This window comes from Argiope bruennichi, chromosome 3, assembly GCF_947563725.1.
Source record: "Argiope bruennichi chromosome 3, qqArgBrue1.1, whole genome shotgun sequence".
Taxonomy (NCBI): domain Eukaryota; kingdom Metazoa; phylum Arthropoda; class Arachnida; order Araneae; family Araneidae; genus Argiope; species Argiope bruennichi.
In genome coordinates this window covers 33,227,785-33,247,315 of record NC_079153.1, presented here as the reverse complement: position 1 = coordinate 33,247,315, position 19,531 = coordinate 33,227,785, and the positions used below count along the sequence as shown (strand labels likewise).

Sequence of the window (19,531 nt, the reverse complement as noted above, 5' to 3'; positions counted from 1 at the left end):
TTAAAGTATTGAAATGAAGAGATGAAACTGAAATTAATAATTAAAACTTCTTAATAGTTATTTTTGATGGTAGACTTATTCTGATGAAGGTGCTGAATCGAAAGTTAAAATTTAAAAAGGTTTAATTGTAGAATTAATATAATAATTTCAAAATTAAGCATATTTAATAAGCAGTTTTATTTAATGAGTGTATTAATGTAATGTATTATTATCCTTCATATTAAAAGAGCGGAAATGTTTTGGAATAGAAAATTTTTTGCCATAAATTTAAATAGATATTTAATATAATGTCAGTTTATTTTCAGGGTTACTAAATTTTAAATTTTATTTTTAGTAAAAATATTTATTGATACAATAATAGATGTTGAAATTTTGAAATAGTTTTTAAAAATTTTATAGCAATTTTAAATAGAATTGATTACCTGAAGGGATTTAAAATTGATGCACGCATTTTCAAATAAGAGGCGGTTAATAATAATTATTATTAGAAAATGTTTTTATTGATCTTTTCCAACTGTTTAATTCTTATCTCTACAAATAATAAAAGAAAATGTATGCATGTATTTGATTGTTGGAACTCTATTGGCCATACTTTCCGATCTGGAGATACAAAATTTGGTCCAAATGAACTTTGGACAGTGGGAATAAAAACTGCTTAACGTATTTTATCCCGTAATTTTTTTATTTTAATTGAACTAATTAAAAATTAAGCAAGATTTAGGTGTTTTTCCGCAATAGCTCTCAAAAATATGAATGCATAAATATAAATTTTATATCATTTTTTAAAATTTAAAAATGCTTTTTTAGTAATATAAAATCATTTATTTAATAGCTTTTTGAATTTTTAAATTTTTTTAAAAAATATAATTGCAGGCATTCTTATCCGAAAATACATTTCATTATTGCAGTGAAATTAAAACCATTTTCATTATTTTATAAAATATTTAATCGTGATTAATTTTTTTAATTAATTTTTAATTTAATTAATGTTTAATTAATTTTTCTTTATTACTGAAAAATATGAAAGAATGATTCTGTTTATTGCTCTCACAATTTACATGCGAAATAAAGAGCTGAAGTTCGCGTTGTACAACGAAAGACAACGCGCAATTATGATGGATTAGTCTGATAGTAATGTTTATTATGGCATTAAGAATTTATATGCGAAATAAAGAAGTGAAATTCCTGTACTGCTAAGATAACGCACAATTATTATAGATTCTCTTACCCTAACAGGTTCTTATATATTGACATTAAGAATTAACATGCTAAATAAAGAACTAAAGTTCATATACGGAGAGAGACAACACGTAATTATTATAGATTATCTGACGCTAACAGTTATGTTTATAATGGCATTAAAAGTTTATTGGATTTTTCTCTATTGGAAAGATTTATTTACGCACACACACACACACACACACACACACACACACACACACACACACACACACACACACACACACACACACACACACACACAAGAGTAAGGCTATTAAAATAGACAGTTCTACTATCTATCATAATTTTAAACTTATAATACTTTAAGGGATTCTTGAACATTAGGTTATGCATACGAGATTTAATTGAAATTGAACATAATCAATATTCCTGACGAACACACAGAGGCTTGAAGTATATTTTCTAAATGTTGTATATTCAAACGCATCATTTCAATAAATTTTTGAACAAATTGGAGGTAACGGAGAAAAAAGAAATCGCATTAACCCTCTGAGTGCGTAATTTTTTCAAATCACTATTTAGATTTGATGTTTGCAAATAAGTTCAAATATTTTTCAAACAAAGTGAATTGAAACTATGTTACACGATAATAATATGACATAATAAAAATCTGCAGTCTTAAAAATAAACCCTCCAAACTGCGAAAAACGCGGTATGCAATAGAAAATGGACTGATTGCCAACCCGCGGAAATCGCGGGATAAGCAGCTGGAACTTTAACCCTTTGCACTCAAGCACTATTCAAGACGGTGCATCATTTTGACATTTTATTTCATATTTTTTTAAAGAAAATTTGCTTGTTAAAAATATCTACAGAATGGTAAGAAGATGTGAATTAATTTTTCAGAGCAATTCCACTTAAAAGCAGTTATATATATATATTTATTTTTCGATAAGAAGATATCGATTGACTTTTCCGGGAAATTCAACTTAAAACAATTATATATATTTATCTTTCGGAAAAAATAAACAAGCTCTTATTTTTATGGATGAATTAGCTTTTGAAGTACCAATAGTTAAATTTAAGAAAGATCTATAAAAATTATATTTACCTTATTGGCATATGTTTTAAACATTCAGATGATATTTAGATCATTATCGATTGTTAAACGAGATTATTTTTGCAAAATTTCAATGATTATTTATTATTTTCACGTATATTAAGTTCTTCACTTATTATCTTCCGAAAAATAACAATTAAACTCAAAACCAATATTCTTAAACAAGGAGAGGTCACATATAAAAAATTTACACGCTCGAAAGACTTCCTAGGTTAAAATATCTGAATTTATTTTTTTTTAATTTTTATGGATGAATGACGTCGTAATTTCTGTCTATTTCCCACATTAATTTACTTCAGATTTCATAGCTCCAATTATGAACTATACGAGCTATGTTTAGAATAATATTTTATTCTTTTAGATAAACTTTTTAATAAATGAAAATTTATATATTACTTTTAAACGTAAAATAATACTTTATTGTTATTTAATCAACAATTTAACTGCTTAACTATATATGATGTTCATAATAATGGAGCAATTGTTTTGTTTTGTTTCAACAACATTATACTAAATGAAGTTATGCAATAAAGCTTTATAATGAGAGTCCAAAATTATACATTGTTCAAAAAATATAAAATTATTTTTAATTAATATTTCCTTAACAATGGTTTTTGTTCTTATTGGAAAAGAGATTCCACGATGTATTGTACGAGGGGTGATCCAAAAAAAAAAAGTTTACAAACAGCAGTATTTGAAAAGTAGAAATTGTAGATAGGAATATTGTTACCAAGAGTGGAGACACATGGCGGTGGTTGTCTTAGACCGGTCGTTCGAGCAGATAGTGTCAATACTGATACCTGAAACAGCGATAGTAAGGGCAAGACGTCTAGAGAAGTGGTCTCGCACAGAGGTATGAGACGCGATATGATTTCTATGGGCCAAGAATGTGTGCTCATCGGGCATTTACAGACAAATCGTTGAAGGGTACGGGAGCGAAACAACGAGAAAAAAACAGGTAGCGAAATGGTGTCGTCCTTTTGAAACGGGCAGAGGGAGATCTAGAGCCCCCCCCCATACAGCCCCGATTTGGCTCCCAGTGACTATTTCCTTTTCCCAGCATTGAAGAAACACTTATCCGAAACAAAGTTCATATCGGACAGTGATGTTCATAAAGGTGCCGAGAACTGGCTCAATAGTCAGGGACCTTGTTATTACCCAGAGGGGTTAAACAAATGGGTCCAGCGCTGTGATAAATGCCTCAACAAGTTGGTGATTGTGTAGAGAAGTGACCGCCATATATGTCTCTTAATTACCATATGTATCTTGTATCCTGTTCCTATTGTTAATAAAGCGTTTTTCCTTTGCCTTGTAAACTTTTTTTTGGATCATCCCTTGTACATAATTACATTTCTCTATACCGCTTAGATTATAATAAATTTCATAGTAAATTAATCTTCGTTTATCTCTTTAATCCAACCAGAAGGAATGTTCTCCCCAAAACATTTTTGCATACTTTCTAATAAAAATGTTATCCCAGAAAACGCCTTGCATGGTATTGGCATACAATAGCTACGAAATATTAACCTTTGGAGTTAATTTAGAATTTTTACAGAATCTATCGTAAAATCCTTAGTGAGTATTTTGGCAAATAATCCCTGGTAATTTACCAAACTGATTGAGACCGAAATCTGACACAAAGTTATACTTGTAGTCACAAAATCACATACCAAATTTCATATATTGAAATCATTTTATATTTGATTTATCGCCTTTACATGTTTATAAAAGTATAGACCGACAGACGAACAATCCCTAGCTGGATTTGTCTCAAAATTTCATAGGTGTCTACACTATACATATTAATTCTGTGTATCGAATTTTATCTGTCTAGCTATTCATTTTGTAGTTATCGTGTTAAATTATATGCGAATAGCCGGACAGTCAGACTTCTTCTGAGCGCATTTAGCTTAAAATTTGATAGAAATCTACAAATGTAGTGTAAAGATCATATACCAAATTTCATCCGTCTAGATCAAAGCGTTTTGGAGTTACCTTTGTCTCAGACAGACAGAAGGACATTTTCAAAAAAAATGTGTTTTCGGACTCGGGGGAGATTTAAAATGTGGAGATTCATTAAAATCTAGAGTTCGAATTTTTTGCCGATTACAACTCTTATACTAAGAGGACGAGAAAGTAAAAAGAATGAGAAATTAAAATCATCAATAATTGAAATGAAAGTATCCAATTTAAAAAAGAAGTTATTAAAATTTTGTGTTTCGTTGGTATTTTAAACAAGTTAATTGAGATCTTTGGATATTATTCCACACAAAAGGTCCCCCCCCAAAAAAAAACACAAAAAAAAAACAAGAGAAATTTTTACACCGGCAAAGAAATTTGTAGCAAACGAGATCATAATTAAGAGCAGGCATTCAGAGCATGGTTTATCATTTTTAAAAAAAGTGATAGCTCAGGCATCGTCAAAAGAATGACAATGCATCAAGCGTAAAGATTTTATCGATGCAGTGTTGCACTCCATCTCACTGCAGAAAGTTGCCAAGGAAAACCACTATGATACATTGTGGCAATTCAAGATTCTTTTTTGTCGACAGTGAAGACATAAACTAACAAGAAGGAACTCTTTCTTTGCCGTTAGTTGCAAATTTTGAATTGATATTCATCATGGTAATCATTCGTGGATAATTAAAATAAATTACAAGTTTCTTTTATCGGTGCAATACAAAAGATTCTCAATGTGTCTTTTTTTAAAAAGACACATCTTGTCCATTTATCTTGTAAGATTTTCTTCGCAATATTTAGTTTTATTTCATAGGTCTATTTCTGTAATTTAAGGAGTTATTTCAATATTCATATAGACAACTGATAACAGTGAATTAAATGTATATATGCTTTTCTTGTTATAATCAAAGTTGCCCATCAGTTTTGGATTCTAAAGTGACAATATCATCTACAATTTCAGATTTATAATATATTTTTCTTGCCTTTTTAATATCTTTTAGGCTCGTAAAAGACTTTCTTTTGAGTGACTAGTTTATTATTTTATCCGTTTGGGGTCAATTTTTGCTCATAATAATCGTTTGCCAGATTAATGCATACAAATTTCATGTGAAGTTTGGTGTTGTCAAGAGTGGTTAAGTGCATGCGATTTTCAATTGTGCATGGAGGATACTAAACAATAATTTTTTTCTTTCCTTTATCCTCGAAAAAAAATAATTTTCTTTTATATATATATATTTAAATAACAATAATGAAAATATTCACCTATTAAGAACATATACTGAATTATGTTTGATCAAAAGCAAATAAGTGTCTTCGTTTTTGAAACCTTCGTTTATTTAGAGCGAATTTTGATAATGAAATTTTCTCTCTTTTCGGAAAAAAATAATTTAAATTACTTTTAATTTTAAACGTCAAAGATTCATATTTTGAAAAGCGATGAATTTATTTCTTAAACGCAGAGTATTCATTTCTATAATTAATACATTATCATGAACAAGCATATAATTATTTTTACAAATAATAGTGACTTAAGTAAATTTTTATTGCAACTAGAAGCAAGATTCGTTTAATAGCTAAACGAAACCCACTCTTATAGAAAAGGCATCAATACAAATGCATGTACACTTTGTTGTTACATTTGTGGAAATGAATGGATTGTGCTCAAAATTTGACGGAAATCTACAAATTTGGTGTAAAGTCCAAAAACCAAATATAACCCTTCTTGATCAAAACGTTTATAATTATCTTTGTCACAGATAGAAGGACATTTTCTAAAAGTGTGTTTTTAAATTTTCAATTTAAGAGAAAAAACATTTTGATTCTGTAGTTCACAGAAAACCCTTCCGCAATCACAAACTCCAAATGAAAAATTCCCACCTTTGCATTCTAATGTCACGTTTATTTCCATAAATCAAACGTAAGTCTAAGAGGAAAATATTTACCTGTACATCGATTCGTCATTCGATTCTGATACAGTTGCATAATTCCGAACAGACCACTTAACCCACTTCTCCTAATTCACCTACTCGCCAATGACACTAACGTTGTTTAACCACTTTGGTGCGATATCTTATTCCCCGCGACGTTAATTAGAAAGTCGCAGTATTCCTTGCATCGATGCGTTGCCGCACGGAAACTGTGAGGGAAGAGGAGTCTTTCATGTAGAAATCACGCAATACACTATTGGAAAAGATGCACGAATATTTAGGAGGAAATTAAATCTTATAAACCAGCGAAGTATAATCTCATGATAGCTGCTGTTATGACCATCGTGAGTTATGGTCCAATTAGACGTGTTTGGGTTGGGTCAAATAGCCACGTCCTTCATAGTTTTGTAAGGCATTCAACCTGGTGAAGCAGTTAGTATTAATAATAAGCTGGTATTATTATACTGTTAGCTACGCCATTACTGCAATTTGCATTGCATAAAATAAGAGGCCCATCGTTTATTATGTTTTCTTTTTTTTGTAATTTTATAAAAAAAAAATGCTATATATTTTTTTGAAATATTTAACTAATTTAAATATATTGAACCATGGAATAGATGAGAATATAGAAGAGTTTTTTAATCAATTAAGTTATGTTTCCAAGAATCGGTTCATTTAAATAGAATTAACTAAAACTGAACATTTGTTGAAAGCTTTATTCTGTCTGACTAAAATATGTTTTATGACTTGGATATTAATGCAGTCATTGATAAAATTATATATTTAGAAATTCTGAAAATATAAAAGATTTCAATCAGCAGTCTCAGTGAATTAAAATAAATAAGTAAATAAAATTAAACTAAAAAGATATTGAAGATGATATTCGTATCATACTAATCAATAATTCAATATATTTCCAAAAAATTCTTAAAATTCTCTATTAAATTTCAAATTAACAATTTTTTACTTTCCACATAAACTATATTCAGTCTAATTTTGATGTTTATATCATAAATGCTAATGTGTTTCAGGATTGGTATAGTCTTATAGTAGAGTAGAAAAAAGAAAAGAAAAAAAGCACGAGAAGTCTCCCAAAACTTTCTCGGTAAATAAAGTTGTCATGCCAGAGAACGTCTTCCGCAGCACTAGCGTACAATAGTAGCGAAATATTAACTGAATTTAGCATTTTTACTGAATCTCTCCTGTCATCCTTGGCGAGTTATTTGGCGATTAATCCTTGGCATGTGATTAGTAGTATCCGAAAATAGAATTTGTGTTTTAGATGCGTTTTTCCCAACTTATTGAAACCAAAATTTGACACAAAACTACACTTGTAATCACAAAATAACATATCAAATTTAATATATTTAAGTCCTTGCGTTTGACTTGAGTTATCTCTTTTTCATATTTCTAAAAGTACAGATCGACAGACAGTCAGCCCCTTGCTGTATTTGACACAAAATTTGATAGTCTATACTATAGGTGCTAATTCTGTGTATCGAATTTTATCTAATTTGCTCTCTTCGTTTTGTAGATATCATGTTAAATTATATTCGTACAGCTGGACAGACAGACAGACTTCCTCTGAGTTGATCTTGCACAAAATTTGACAAAAATCTGAAAATTCGGTGTAAAGACCATATACCAAATTTCATCCGTCTAGATCAAAACGTTTATAATTTTTGTCAAAGACAGACGAACATTTTCTAAAAATGTAATTTTTGAATTTAGGGAGCTCTGAAACGTGGAGATTCGTCAAAATTCCGAGTTCGAATTTTTTGACGATTACTATAATTTCTCTATATTACGCATACGGGAAAGTAATGAAAATAAAAAAAATTAATTAAACAAGGGAGTGATCCATTGCTCTTGAAACTTCTTTTAGCTTTCTTACAAACTGTTAAAACTATTATGTAGGTGAATTTAACTTTAATGTAAGCATTCAGCTGAATCAATACTATCCAACATGTGTATATTTTAATAAGAAATATTCTTGTATCGTTCTCGAACTTCTTAAGCGGTGCATTGAACATAAAAATTATTTAGGCTTATCAAATATTGAAATAATCTGCGATTTCATGTTCTAGTTAACTATTAATGCTAACAGGGTTGAATAACACCTTTAAATGAGTGTAAATGATTCGTTGATTTCTGATAGTATCGTTCTTTCATTCTAATACCAAAACCAAATATAATTAGCTCAATTCATTGTATTAAAGTAACTAGCACACTGTAATTGCAATGAAATTCAAAACATCAATTACATCCATTTCAATATTTTGTTTTTCTTAATAAATAGTAATAGTTAATTGTTAAAGCTTGATCTCATTTAATTCGTAAGCTTAGATAATTATTTGTGCTTTATTGCTCGAATGAAGAACGATTCGCTTGTATAAAGTAATTAAATATTAGCTTAGGTTTCGAATAATGCATCTCTTAGAAAAATAGCTAACACTTTGTATCCGATATTGCTCTGATATACATATGAATCGAATTGTCAAGGAAAAAAAGCATTGTGTTGAAGTCAAAATAAGTTTTCGATATATTTTATCAGATGTTGAGAATATTTTTTGTCATTCGGAATTTCGGAAACAAAACCTAGTCAAATTTCGGCCAACTGTTTAACAGTAATAAAAGTGTAATTCCTAATAAAATCTATACTAAAGTCATATGAATATTTCTTCAGTTAGAACGCATAATAAACTTTTTTTTTAAATAAATTTTGTTTCCATCTCTAATATCATTGGCTGTATGAAGTGTTTGAAAGTTTGTTAACTTAACTAAATTCGCTATCATTTCAAGATTATATATTTTATACATTTATACCTTTTCTTTCTTCAACTAGCAATTTATTAAAAAATACTTAGGCTGATTTCTGTTAACTCATACTAAAAATTTATTAAATGACATTTTAGAGTCATTATTGGCAATCTTCGAGCGTCTGAGCATCTTATAAAATCAAAATACTTTGGACGGAAATTGCTTATTTTCTTTTATAAATCATATAATGAATATTTTAGCTAAATTCAAAATAAAAATCGAACTGTGTGAAAACATACGTAGCTACAACTGTTGATTTCATTCAGATTAAGCTATTCGTTTTACCATTTTTTTGATGTTACGGATGATTTGAGCAAAAAAAGAAAAAAAAAAATGTTTGATTTCTTTCACGATTTAATGTAACATCAAATATATTTTATACATTTACATTGCTTCGTGTAATTGCTCGTTTCTGTGTAAGAATTTCTAAATTTAAAACCAGTAATTTCTAAATAACCATGTTACGGATTCATGGCTAACGTACAAGAGACATTGTAACAATGGTAAGGTGTCCCAAGCAGTTAAAAACTTAGATAATCTCTTAGCGACCAGGTGATTTCCAAGTCACTTTCTAGATGAAGACGTTTCAGAAACAAAATAGGTCGACTAATGACACCAAGGGTAACTTTCGCTCTTGCGTTTATTTGTTAAACAAAAGCAGTGTTAAAAAAGACGCATCCCTTCGAGGTTAAGGAAGGTTAGTCGAGTAACTTTTTTTACTTTCTCGATGTGCTCTCATCACCCAAAATCGGGGTACTTAAAAAGACATCACTACGTAGTGAAATGAGTTGATGAGTCTGGATGTCACCCGGAGCTATCTTTAAAGATCTTTTTCACCTTCGGCCGTTAATGATCTGGGACAGTGACTCAAAAAAACGAATTTCAAGTCAAGAAAACACCTCGTTAAATGTTTCTTATGGCAGTCACATCCAGCGTCATTTTCTATTATTGTTAGTTTTTAAGCAAATAGAAGAAAGGGCAAAAAAATAAGAGTGAAAAACCTGAGGTGACATCTGTAGTGGATCAGCTGGTTGAGCTTGATATAATCTTTCATGTTAGGCGATGGGAATGAAAAGTTTGATAGTAACGTGTTTTGCATTTTTTGTGGGGTGAATCTTCCTTATTTGGTGGCTTATTTTAATTTTCCTTTCTTTATTTTATAGGTACGGAGTCAATCTAGTTGTGATGAAACGTTCCATGATCAGGATTATGAAAGGAGAACACGCAGTAATGAACTGAATAATTGCTGCTCTTTTATCATCGCTAGTCTAAATTAAGGTAAGATTTTGGATGTTTATGCCCACGTTCATTTCATTGACCTACTCAGGATTCAGATTTATGAGGAATGATTTTTTTGTTTAGAATATGTTTCATTTTTCTCTTCCAAAATCGCCTCAAGAATAAAATAAATAAAACTAAGAAAATCTAGTTTTTATACTATCGGTGAAAGTTTTTTTACATTGTTTACATCTCATTTCAGGATTGGACAATTTCTGTATTTAAAACTGTTTCTTTTATTCTGCATTAAAAGTGCTAATTGTTCTGAAAATTTATAGAAAAAAAATCTTGCACTGTTTGTTGTTAAAAAAGTTGAACATCTTGTTTTACTTATATTATTATAGCATAAAAGTTTTGTTATGACATTAAAGATTTTTTTTTTTTTTTTTACTTTAAAGAAATCAAAGTTGCCAAAAAATTGCATTTCTAAGATTTAAGAAACTTAAAAAAATCTTTTTCAATTGCGGAATGAAACTCATATTAGAAACTTTTATTATAACTTGCGATATTTTGGCATTTTAGGAAAATAAATATACAAACATTTGCTCATAAATCTTTTATAAAAATTTTGAAAAGTAAAAATTTAATTAAATTAGCTGTTAGATAAAAAAAACATAGATATATTTTATTTTAGAGTATTTTTAAATCATATGTTACGTCCGCTAACTTAATCTTCCATTTGATTCTCATGACAATAAATCCCAAATCCTTTAAGCACTTTAGATACATTATATGTTTATAATATGCTTATACATGCCTATTTTACTATTTTTATTTATTATAATTTATATATGTTGAGAATAATTATTAGTCTTTCCATCGAGCTTATATTATACCATTGGAATTGTGATAAAGTAAAAATAATGTTTATATGGTTAAGAATTATTGAAGCAATATTGTACACTTAAAGTTCAAATTATATTTTTTTTATAACTATTTTATTTTAGAAATATCTACCAATATATTTAATTATTAGTAATGATTAGAAGGGATAACTAGCAATTCATTGAAAACATTCTTTTCTTTAATCTGAAATATCTAATATTGTTTTACAAATATTTGTAAATAGAGTTACTAAATACATTTATTGGAATGTTCTGCTTTCTGTCTAATATTCAAATAGGACGCTAATATCTAAATTTCCTTGCGCTAATATCTAAAATTCAACCTTCCTTGCGCTAATATCTAGATTTCCTTGCGCTAATATCTAAAATTCAACCTTCCTTGCGCTAATATCTAGATTTCCTTGCGCTAATATCTAAAATTCAACCTTCCTTGCGCTAATATCTAGATTTCCTTGCGCTAATATCTAAAATTCAACCTTCCTTGCGCTAATATCTAGATTTCCTTGCGCTAATATCTAAAATTCAGCCTTTCTGTCTAATTATTCAAGTTCCTATTTTTTTATTTTATAAATAATGTTTTGTGATTTTTCCTCCTTTTATTCAACCAACACTGATCATTTTCATGAAACTATGAGCAGGATATACGACATCGTTGCTTAATATTTGTTTTAGAGTTACTACAATCCGATACACAAAGTAATTTTATATCGAACATCACATTTAAAGAAATTACTTATTTTCCACACTATAATACCTGTTCAGTAATTAAAATCAAAGCACGAATTTGATTTTAGTATTATTTCTTTAATATAATACGAAGTTAAAAAACTTTAAATATGGACAAGATTAAATGAAAATAGACAAAAAAATATATCTACCATTTGATGGTGATGCCTTTATAATGCTAACAATCTTTAGTCGTTCATGCTATAAATTTAAGTATAGCATTTTGCAAACTATATCAAAATAATGAAAAATTATCAATAAAGTTAACTTTTAGATACGGGTGAATGTTGTACCTATTTCTTTTCATAATATATCTTCAATAATATCAGCTAAAATTATCTTTTGTAATAGTTTTGTACTTTTTGGTTCACTAAGTTAATTGCTAGTTCAATTTGATTTAATAGATTTTTTTTGATAAAAATATATATACATTTTGCTATTTAGCTTAAAGGGAAATATCAAAGTTAAATTAAAATTTTTTAAAATTTAAAGCTTAAGGTAATTTTTTTAAATTATCATCATTTCGCTTTTTGTCACTTTCAACTAAAAGTATTTTGTAATTAGCTTTAATTTGAGAGTAGAGTGAATTTTTCTATAGCAAAGCTTGGGGTATTGCAAGATTTAGAAAATTATTAGCAATTTAAAGCATGCCAGATACCTATCTGATTGATTTATTGAATTGTATTATCCAAGAGTTGTTCTACTAATAATTAGAGTAATAGCTAACATGCACAAACACCTCAGTCATTTTTACTAAATATAAAGCTAACTTAAAATCCCACAACGTTATTATGTGTGAATGCATTATATTGCTTTAGGAACACATGGGATTAAATTGTTTATGTTATTAGCAAAACCAGTTTTATAGTACATTTCCATACTTCACTCAACAAAAACATAGGAAAGTGTCATTGATTTAATATAAGGTATTGCATAGAGCCATTCAAATTATTAATGTATTTAATTTTTGAATTTGAATAAATTTAGAAAGTGTGTGAATAAATGAAGTAATATTTGTGGATATTATATTAATTATAAGTATAATAATATATTACTAGAGCTTGGATAATTTTTGTTGCTTTTTTATTCGTCCGCTGGATGTTGGTTATGCATTTTTATTTCTTGAATATATTAAGGAGTTTTATTTGCTGAGCTCATGCATGGTATCTTTTAAAGTGCGAAAAATGTACATACATTTTAAAAATCAATATTTTGGAATAGATTGGAGATTCTATAATTGAATTTGTTGATTTATCTTTTGTTAAAATATGATTTCGTTAATATATAATATCATAAATATAATTTCATTATATATGTGATATTATATATACATATTATATTTCAGGTTATATAAATATAAATTCGTTAATATATGATATTAAATATCGTTAATTAAATGTTTTAATAGTAGGACATAAGAATCATAGGATCCAATCATAATCATTTTTAATTATTTTCTATAAAAATTATATTTAAGTATTTTGATAAATAAAAACAAAAATGAAATTCGATAGAAATACTTTCGAAAAAAATATGAGCCTACAACCATTTCAGCAATAACAGAAAATGAAAAATTGAATCTATCCCTATACTTTGAGCATTTCAATTCTTGTCTTTACCAAACATACTAAGCAGGAGCCGTTATCTTCCCTTACTGAGAATCTCAGACAAATAGTAAGAAGAAAAAAAACCTGTTATCATTAATCAAAAACCAAAGACCTGCTTCTTGAAGTATAAGAGGAATTATTATAGAGAGGGATTACAGAACTTTCACCGAAAACGGCAATGAAAAAAATAAGTAAAAGAGTTTAAATTCAACTGTTTCCCTTTCTGGGCACGCATTTTTTAATTAGAGTGAAGAAACGCAACGTTTTCATTGTATGTGTTGTGCTAATGCCACAACCTGACCTGATTAAAATAAAAAATTCCAAAGAACAAAAACCACACTTTAATTTGGGTGGGGACTCTGTGTTCTTATTGTTAATTCACAACCTCTTTAAGACTGTTTACACTTTCCGAAACTCCTATTTAAACCTTACTTTCCATTTGGTCAAGATAGCCTCTTCGTGCTGTTATTGTTTTTTCACCTTTGATAATTTGGAAAAATATTGAGTGAGTTAGATTTCTTTTTGAAACTGTGATGTAATAGCCGGCTTATTAGAAGTGTATAAAGTGGAGAACCTGTTAGGACTCTTGGTGTGGTAAACACTTGACAATGGATTTCAAAACGAAAAATGTTGACAGAAGCAATTAATAATTGGTGTCCATTCTGAGCAAAATATTTTTAATGACTTAATGAAAGTATGTGTCGTGTTTAAATAAATTTGATAGTTGTTGAAATTTAATAGTTGAAGATTTTCGAAACACTTGAAAACGAGTTTAATTGTAGATATTGTTTTGACTATAAAATATTTATTATTTTCAACTAATTGCTACTATTTTTGTAAACAAAATGTAATTTTTCTGCTAAAATCATTTACTGAAAGGCGTAAACTGATCATAAAAGTTTATCCTGTTATTTGATAAATCATAAAAGATCCTGTAGATCATAAAAGTTCTGTTATTTCATATTACATTCAACCAAAAATAAACTCTAAACACATGATTTAGTTACTTTTATACTAGTTCTAATATGAAGGTTCCTAAAACTGTGTTTAAATGCACTATCTGATAAAAATATTCAAACTAGTTTGTTTTAAAAGAATACGAGGGCTATTTTTGGAGGAAATCTTAATTTTGAACTACGACCAGATGAAGAGAATGACACCTTAGCTGGCAAACCCCCACGAAATCTTCCGCCTTTAAACTTCCCCAAACCATCAAGAGAACTTTGGCTTGCGATAGATTTAACGAGTATATTTAACGATTTAACGAGTAACCACATGCACAGACATTCTTGAGGAGAATGGGATTTATATGCTGGTACTTTTCAGTGCCGAAACCGATATTTTATCACTAGGATACAACGCACCTCTCAAAAAAGAAATCAAACATATTCTAGAAAGCTTATTTAACGTCTATTTTTCAAAATTAATTTGATTTTTCTTTTTGAGAACTTACTATTCATGACAAATTTATATTCTATTTAAAGAAGGATACACTAAAGCTGATAATATTTAAATTTATAATGTTTTTTCTTAATTTTTTTTAATTTGGCAGTTATCTACAAAAAACACAACTTTTTCTGACTGAAATAATAATTGCTATTTGATCTGAAGTTGGAAACCTTGAAACTTATATATCCTACGAAGAAACCTTGAATAAAAGTTCGTATGATGAATGTAAATTTTATCAGCTGTTAATCCCCAAGTTGTGGTTTCTTGACATTTAAACAAATAAGGAAATATTTTTAAGATTACTTTACCTCAAAATAACCATTGAACTAAGAAGAATTATTCTACACTTCGTAGACGATTGTATAAATATCAGCTTCAGGAAAGAATTGTTTCATTAAACTTAATAACATAAATATTCTATCAACAATCCCGCAATATCCCTAGGGGAGTTTGAGATTGAATGATAACTTCACCACTTGGTGGGGGGAGGGATTTCTTCCGAAATAGTTATTTTTGGACTCAAATTATGTTTTGTCGACCAACAAACTACCTCTAACCAACCAATCAATTAGAAAAGCTTTTAGACTTGATTGAAGAACTAGAGCAGAGACAGAAAAAAAAAAAAAAAGGCGGGGAAAAAAGACAAAAGAGGGATGGCTTCTCTCTATCACTTCTTTTTTTAATCCTCCGCTGATTCAGGTCACTGTCAAAAAATGTTCCACATTATACTAAAGAGAAATTGCTGTTTTAGTAGTGATTGAAGAAGCAATTTCAATTATTCTGTCCAACGAAGAGAAGTGCGAAAAAAGTTTACTGTCCAAAATCGAAAGAATTCTGTCACTCTTTACAAGTTACGAAACCAGGTTAATTTTTTAAAAAAAATTTCTCCGAATTAATTTATATACAATTTTTTTTAATATCTACTTTTATAAGTATGTGAAACTGGCTATTAGTTGCTTAATTTAATGCAAGCCCCTTTAAAAAAATGGAAAGAATTTCGAATTATAAATTTCGATTATGATAGAAATATTCAATTTTATTACAATTAAATTCTTTGAAAATAATTTCTAGATAACATTTTTTTCATCAACGAAAGCATCATTCAGTCATAAATCCAGTTAAAACAATATTATATAGCATATTAATAATATATATATAATATAATAACATATTATTAATAAATATTGATAATATTATAAACAATATAGAAATTTTTATTACTTATAATTGGTTTAATTGGCATAATTCAAGAGGAGTGCTAAACGTAAAGAATTCTATTTAACCAAAATATCCGGTATATTACTCAAATTATAAGAATATGAAAGAATCTTTCTCTTTTACATTGTGGAAATCTTCTCTTTTCACTGCTTTAATTAATTTATTGTAATAAATTTTGGGGATCCATTGAAAGCAACTGATTTCACAAATCATAATAAGCAGGGCCCTCTAATTTAGCAAAAGAATTAAATATCACTGGAAAGTAGCATCACATATTATTGAATAGAATATCAGGGGAAAATTCGCATCAGAAAGTTCTGTTTACATCTCCGGTTTTAGTTTCATGTTTCTGGTTTGTAGCGCCCTCTGGTGAATAGATTCTGCTGAGATCACGTGATAGCGGGAAGTACAATCTGTTTGGAACAATAAAAGTAGCAGATTTAATGGAATATACCATCACAATAAAAAAAGATATGGATTTTTTTTTTTGAGAGTTAACATTAGTTATTTTTTAAGTTGTATCTAGATGTATTTTTCTGGTAAAAAGTATAATAATCAAAAAATGATTATTTATTTATTTGTTTAAATTTTTGTTGGTTTGTTGATGATTTACAGAGTCAGGTTATAAACAGATTGATCGTAACCGAGATAACTGTCGAGATGTCCACATTGGACAGATTTGGATTATATAATAATTACTTTATATCCAATTCAGGTTTATATAAAAATTCACGGAAACACCTTTTAATTTAGAATTTGCTTATGCCATCTTTTTTTTCGTTCTTTAGCTTCTTATCAGAAAAATATAAATGATCTCTACTTAAGATACCTTCAGTATATTATTTAAGGTTATGTCTTTTTTCCCCTTGGCTTTTTGTAGTTATGCTTTAAATTATAAAAACAAAAAGCTTTATACTTTTTAGTTGTTCTAATTAGTATTTAAAATAAAAATAAAGAATACTTTATCTTATTAAATATGTCTTACACTAGGAGAAATTCAGAATATATGTATAAAATAATGAATTAAGAAATTGCTGAAAATTAAATATTAAATTGACATTGTGTACTTATTATGTTTTTAATGATTATAATAATTATTGTAAACGTGGGATTTTTTCAAAGGATTTCAAGAATTATAAATAAGAATTATCAGAAGAAATAAAAATATTGCATTAATGAGATAAAACTTTCAATTCAGCGAACATAATTTTGTACATTAGATATTTTGTTCAACCATTTTTAAAAAATTACAAACAAACTTCTTAAAATTAAAACTACATACAAAATCTGATTTTTTTTTTTTAGAATTCTCCTAATAAAACCGTCAGAAATTATATATTTTGTTTTTGCAAAATTTCAATTCTTTTTTATGCCACTTAGGTTTTAAAAACATTTTAAAAGCATTATGGAATTTCAATGGGAAGTTTTTCTGGTTGAATGAAAATAAATAAGTAAATAAACAACTAAATAAATAAATCATTACAAAGGAGTAAATAATCACAGCTTCCCAAAACTAAAAAAAAGGAAATAACTTTTATGTGAAATACCGTGAAAGAAAATTCTTCGTCCGCAATATAAAATTATCATTCCTGATCGTAATAGCCACTTTTTGCGTCCGGCGTTTCCCACTCGCTTCTGTCTTTTTCTTTTTATTGTAAACTTACCTGTCCATAGCACTTTCGCTTGACTGAACATGACAAATAAATATCGGGGAGATTTAAACTGTGTTACAGACACTGCATAACGCGGCCAACTCCCGCCATATATCAAAACCTTAGCCCAATGTCTCCAAGATCCCGTTCCCCACTTCTCGCCATGAATATTTCAACGTCTCCCACTGCCAAATGACAGAGCGGTACACTGCCCGCGTGAGAAAAAGATTTTTTTGGGGGAAAAATTTGTTTTATTAAACTGTTTTTTGATTGGTAGGCGGTGCATAGAAACTGCATAATTATTTGGTTGGGCCTCTGGCAGGGAGAGATTATATGTTGTCCCTTATTTGCATTATTATTCATTTTACAGAGCTTTCAAAAGACGCTCGGGGTGTGTATTTATGCGCTCTTTTTCATTTTTATGAGTTTCTGAGGCAGTGGGAAATTTTCTAAAAGGATGAAAACGGATATTTCACTACTAAGTTATTTGCGTTCACTATGCGTCTGTTAGCAGTAAACGTATTTTACTTTTTTATGTATGAGAATCAAAACATTTTTAAATATTTATAGTTTCGTGGGAGAGTGTTATCAAAAGTAGTAAATACAAAAATATTCCTTTCTTTTCGATTATAATCTATTTTAAATGCTTTTTTAGAATTAATTTTTTTATCTTTAGAATCTGTGCTTTTTAATGTTACTTATTATCCTAGTTCCATATTTTTTGATATGTATCAAGGTTAGTGAAAAAAATGAATGTTAATGATATTATAAATAATGCTCCGATTTCGTTTAATCCTAACCAAGTTGCTTAATCCGATGTTCAAGATACAATCAGTGGCAAAGATACTACAGTTCAAAAGATGTGTGAACAATGTGTACAAATGTGTGAACAATCTATATAATGATAGTTTTGTGGGAGAGTGTTTACAAAAACAGTAAATAAATATATATTCCTTTATTTTTTGTTTATTATCCTTTTTGGAATTATTTTTTTGTTTATTATCATTTTTGGAATTATTTTTTGTTTATTATCCTTTTTGGAATTAGATTTTTATTTTTAGAATCTATTCTTTTTAAGGCTATTTATTATTTTAGTTTAGAATTTTTTGATATGTTTCAAGGTTAGTGGAAGAATGAATGTTAATGGAATAGTAAATAATACTCTAATTTTATACAATCCGAACCAAGTTGCTTAATCCAATGATGAAGATTCAGTCAGTATCAAAGGTATTACAATTCCAAAAATTTGTGAACAATCAGTATAAATATGCAAACAATCTGAGCGTTGATAGTTTCGTGGGAGAGTGTTTACTAAAACAGTAAATAGATAGCTACTCCTTTATTTTTATGATCCTTTTTAAATTGCTTTTTTGGAATTACATTTTTTTATTTTTAGAATCGATTCTTTTTAAGGCTATTTATTATTCTAGTTTCGAATTTTTTGATATGTATCAAGGTTAATGCAAAATGAATGTTAATGGAATTATAAATAATACTCCGATTTTATATAATCCGAACCAAGATGCTTAGTTTCAATATTGAAGATACAATCACTGTCTCAGAGGTACTAGAATTGAAAAAAGTGCGTGAACACTCATATAAAATATACTATACGTTAATTAATTTCTTCTGATAAAAATATAATTTTGAAAGTTGGAATTCATTGAATTACTATTGTAGCATATTTTTTTTTATTTTTTATTTTAATGTATTATAGATGCGTCCAGAATATATTCCAGATAAAGCA

General features: G+C 28.3%; 1 protein-coding gene across 4 annotated transcripts in view; it reads left to right on the top strand.

Moving 5' to 3' along the window:
* Positions 1-19,531, top strand: part of LOC129963471 (homeobox protein 10-like) — a 334,134-nt gene that overhangs the window by 96,106 nt on the left and 218,497 nt on the right. For all 4 annotated transcript variants that reach the window (XM_056077875.1, XM_056077876.1, XM_056077874.1 and 1 more), the window contains exon 2: positions 10,173-10,287. The gene's annotated coding sequence lies outside the window, so the exon portion shown is untranslated. The remainder of the gene's footprint in view (positions 1-10,172; positions 10,288-19,531) is intronic.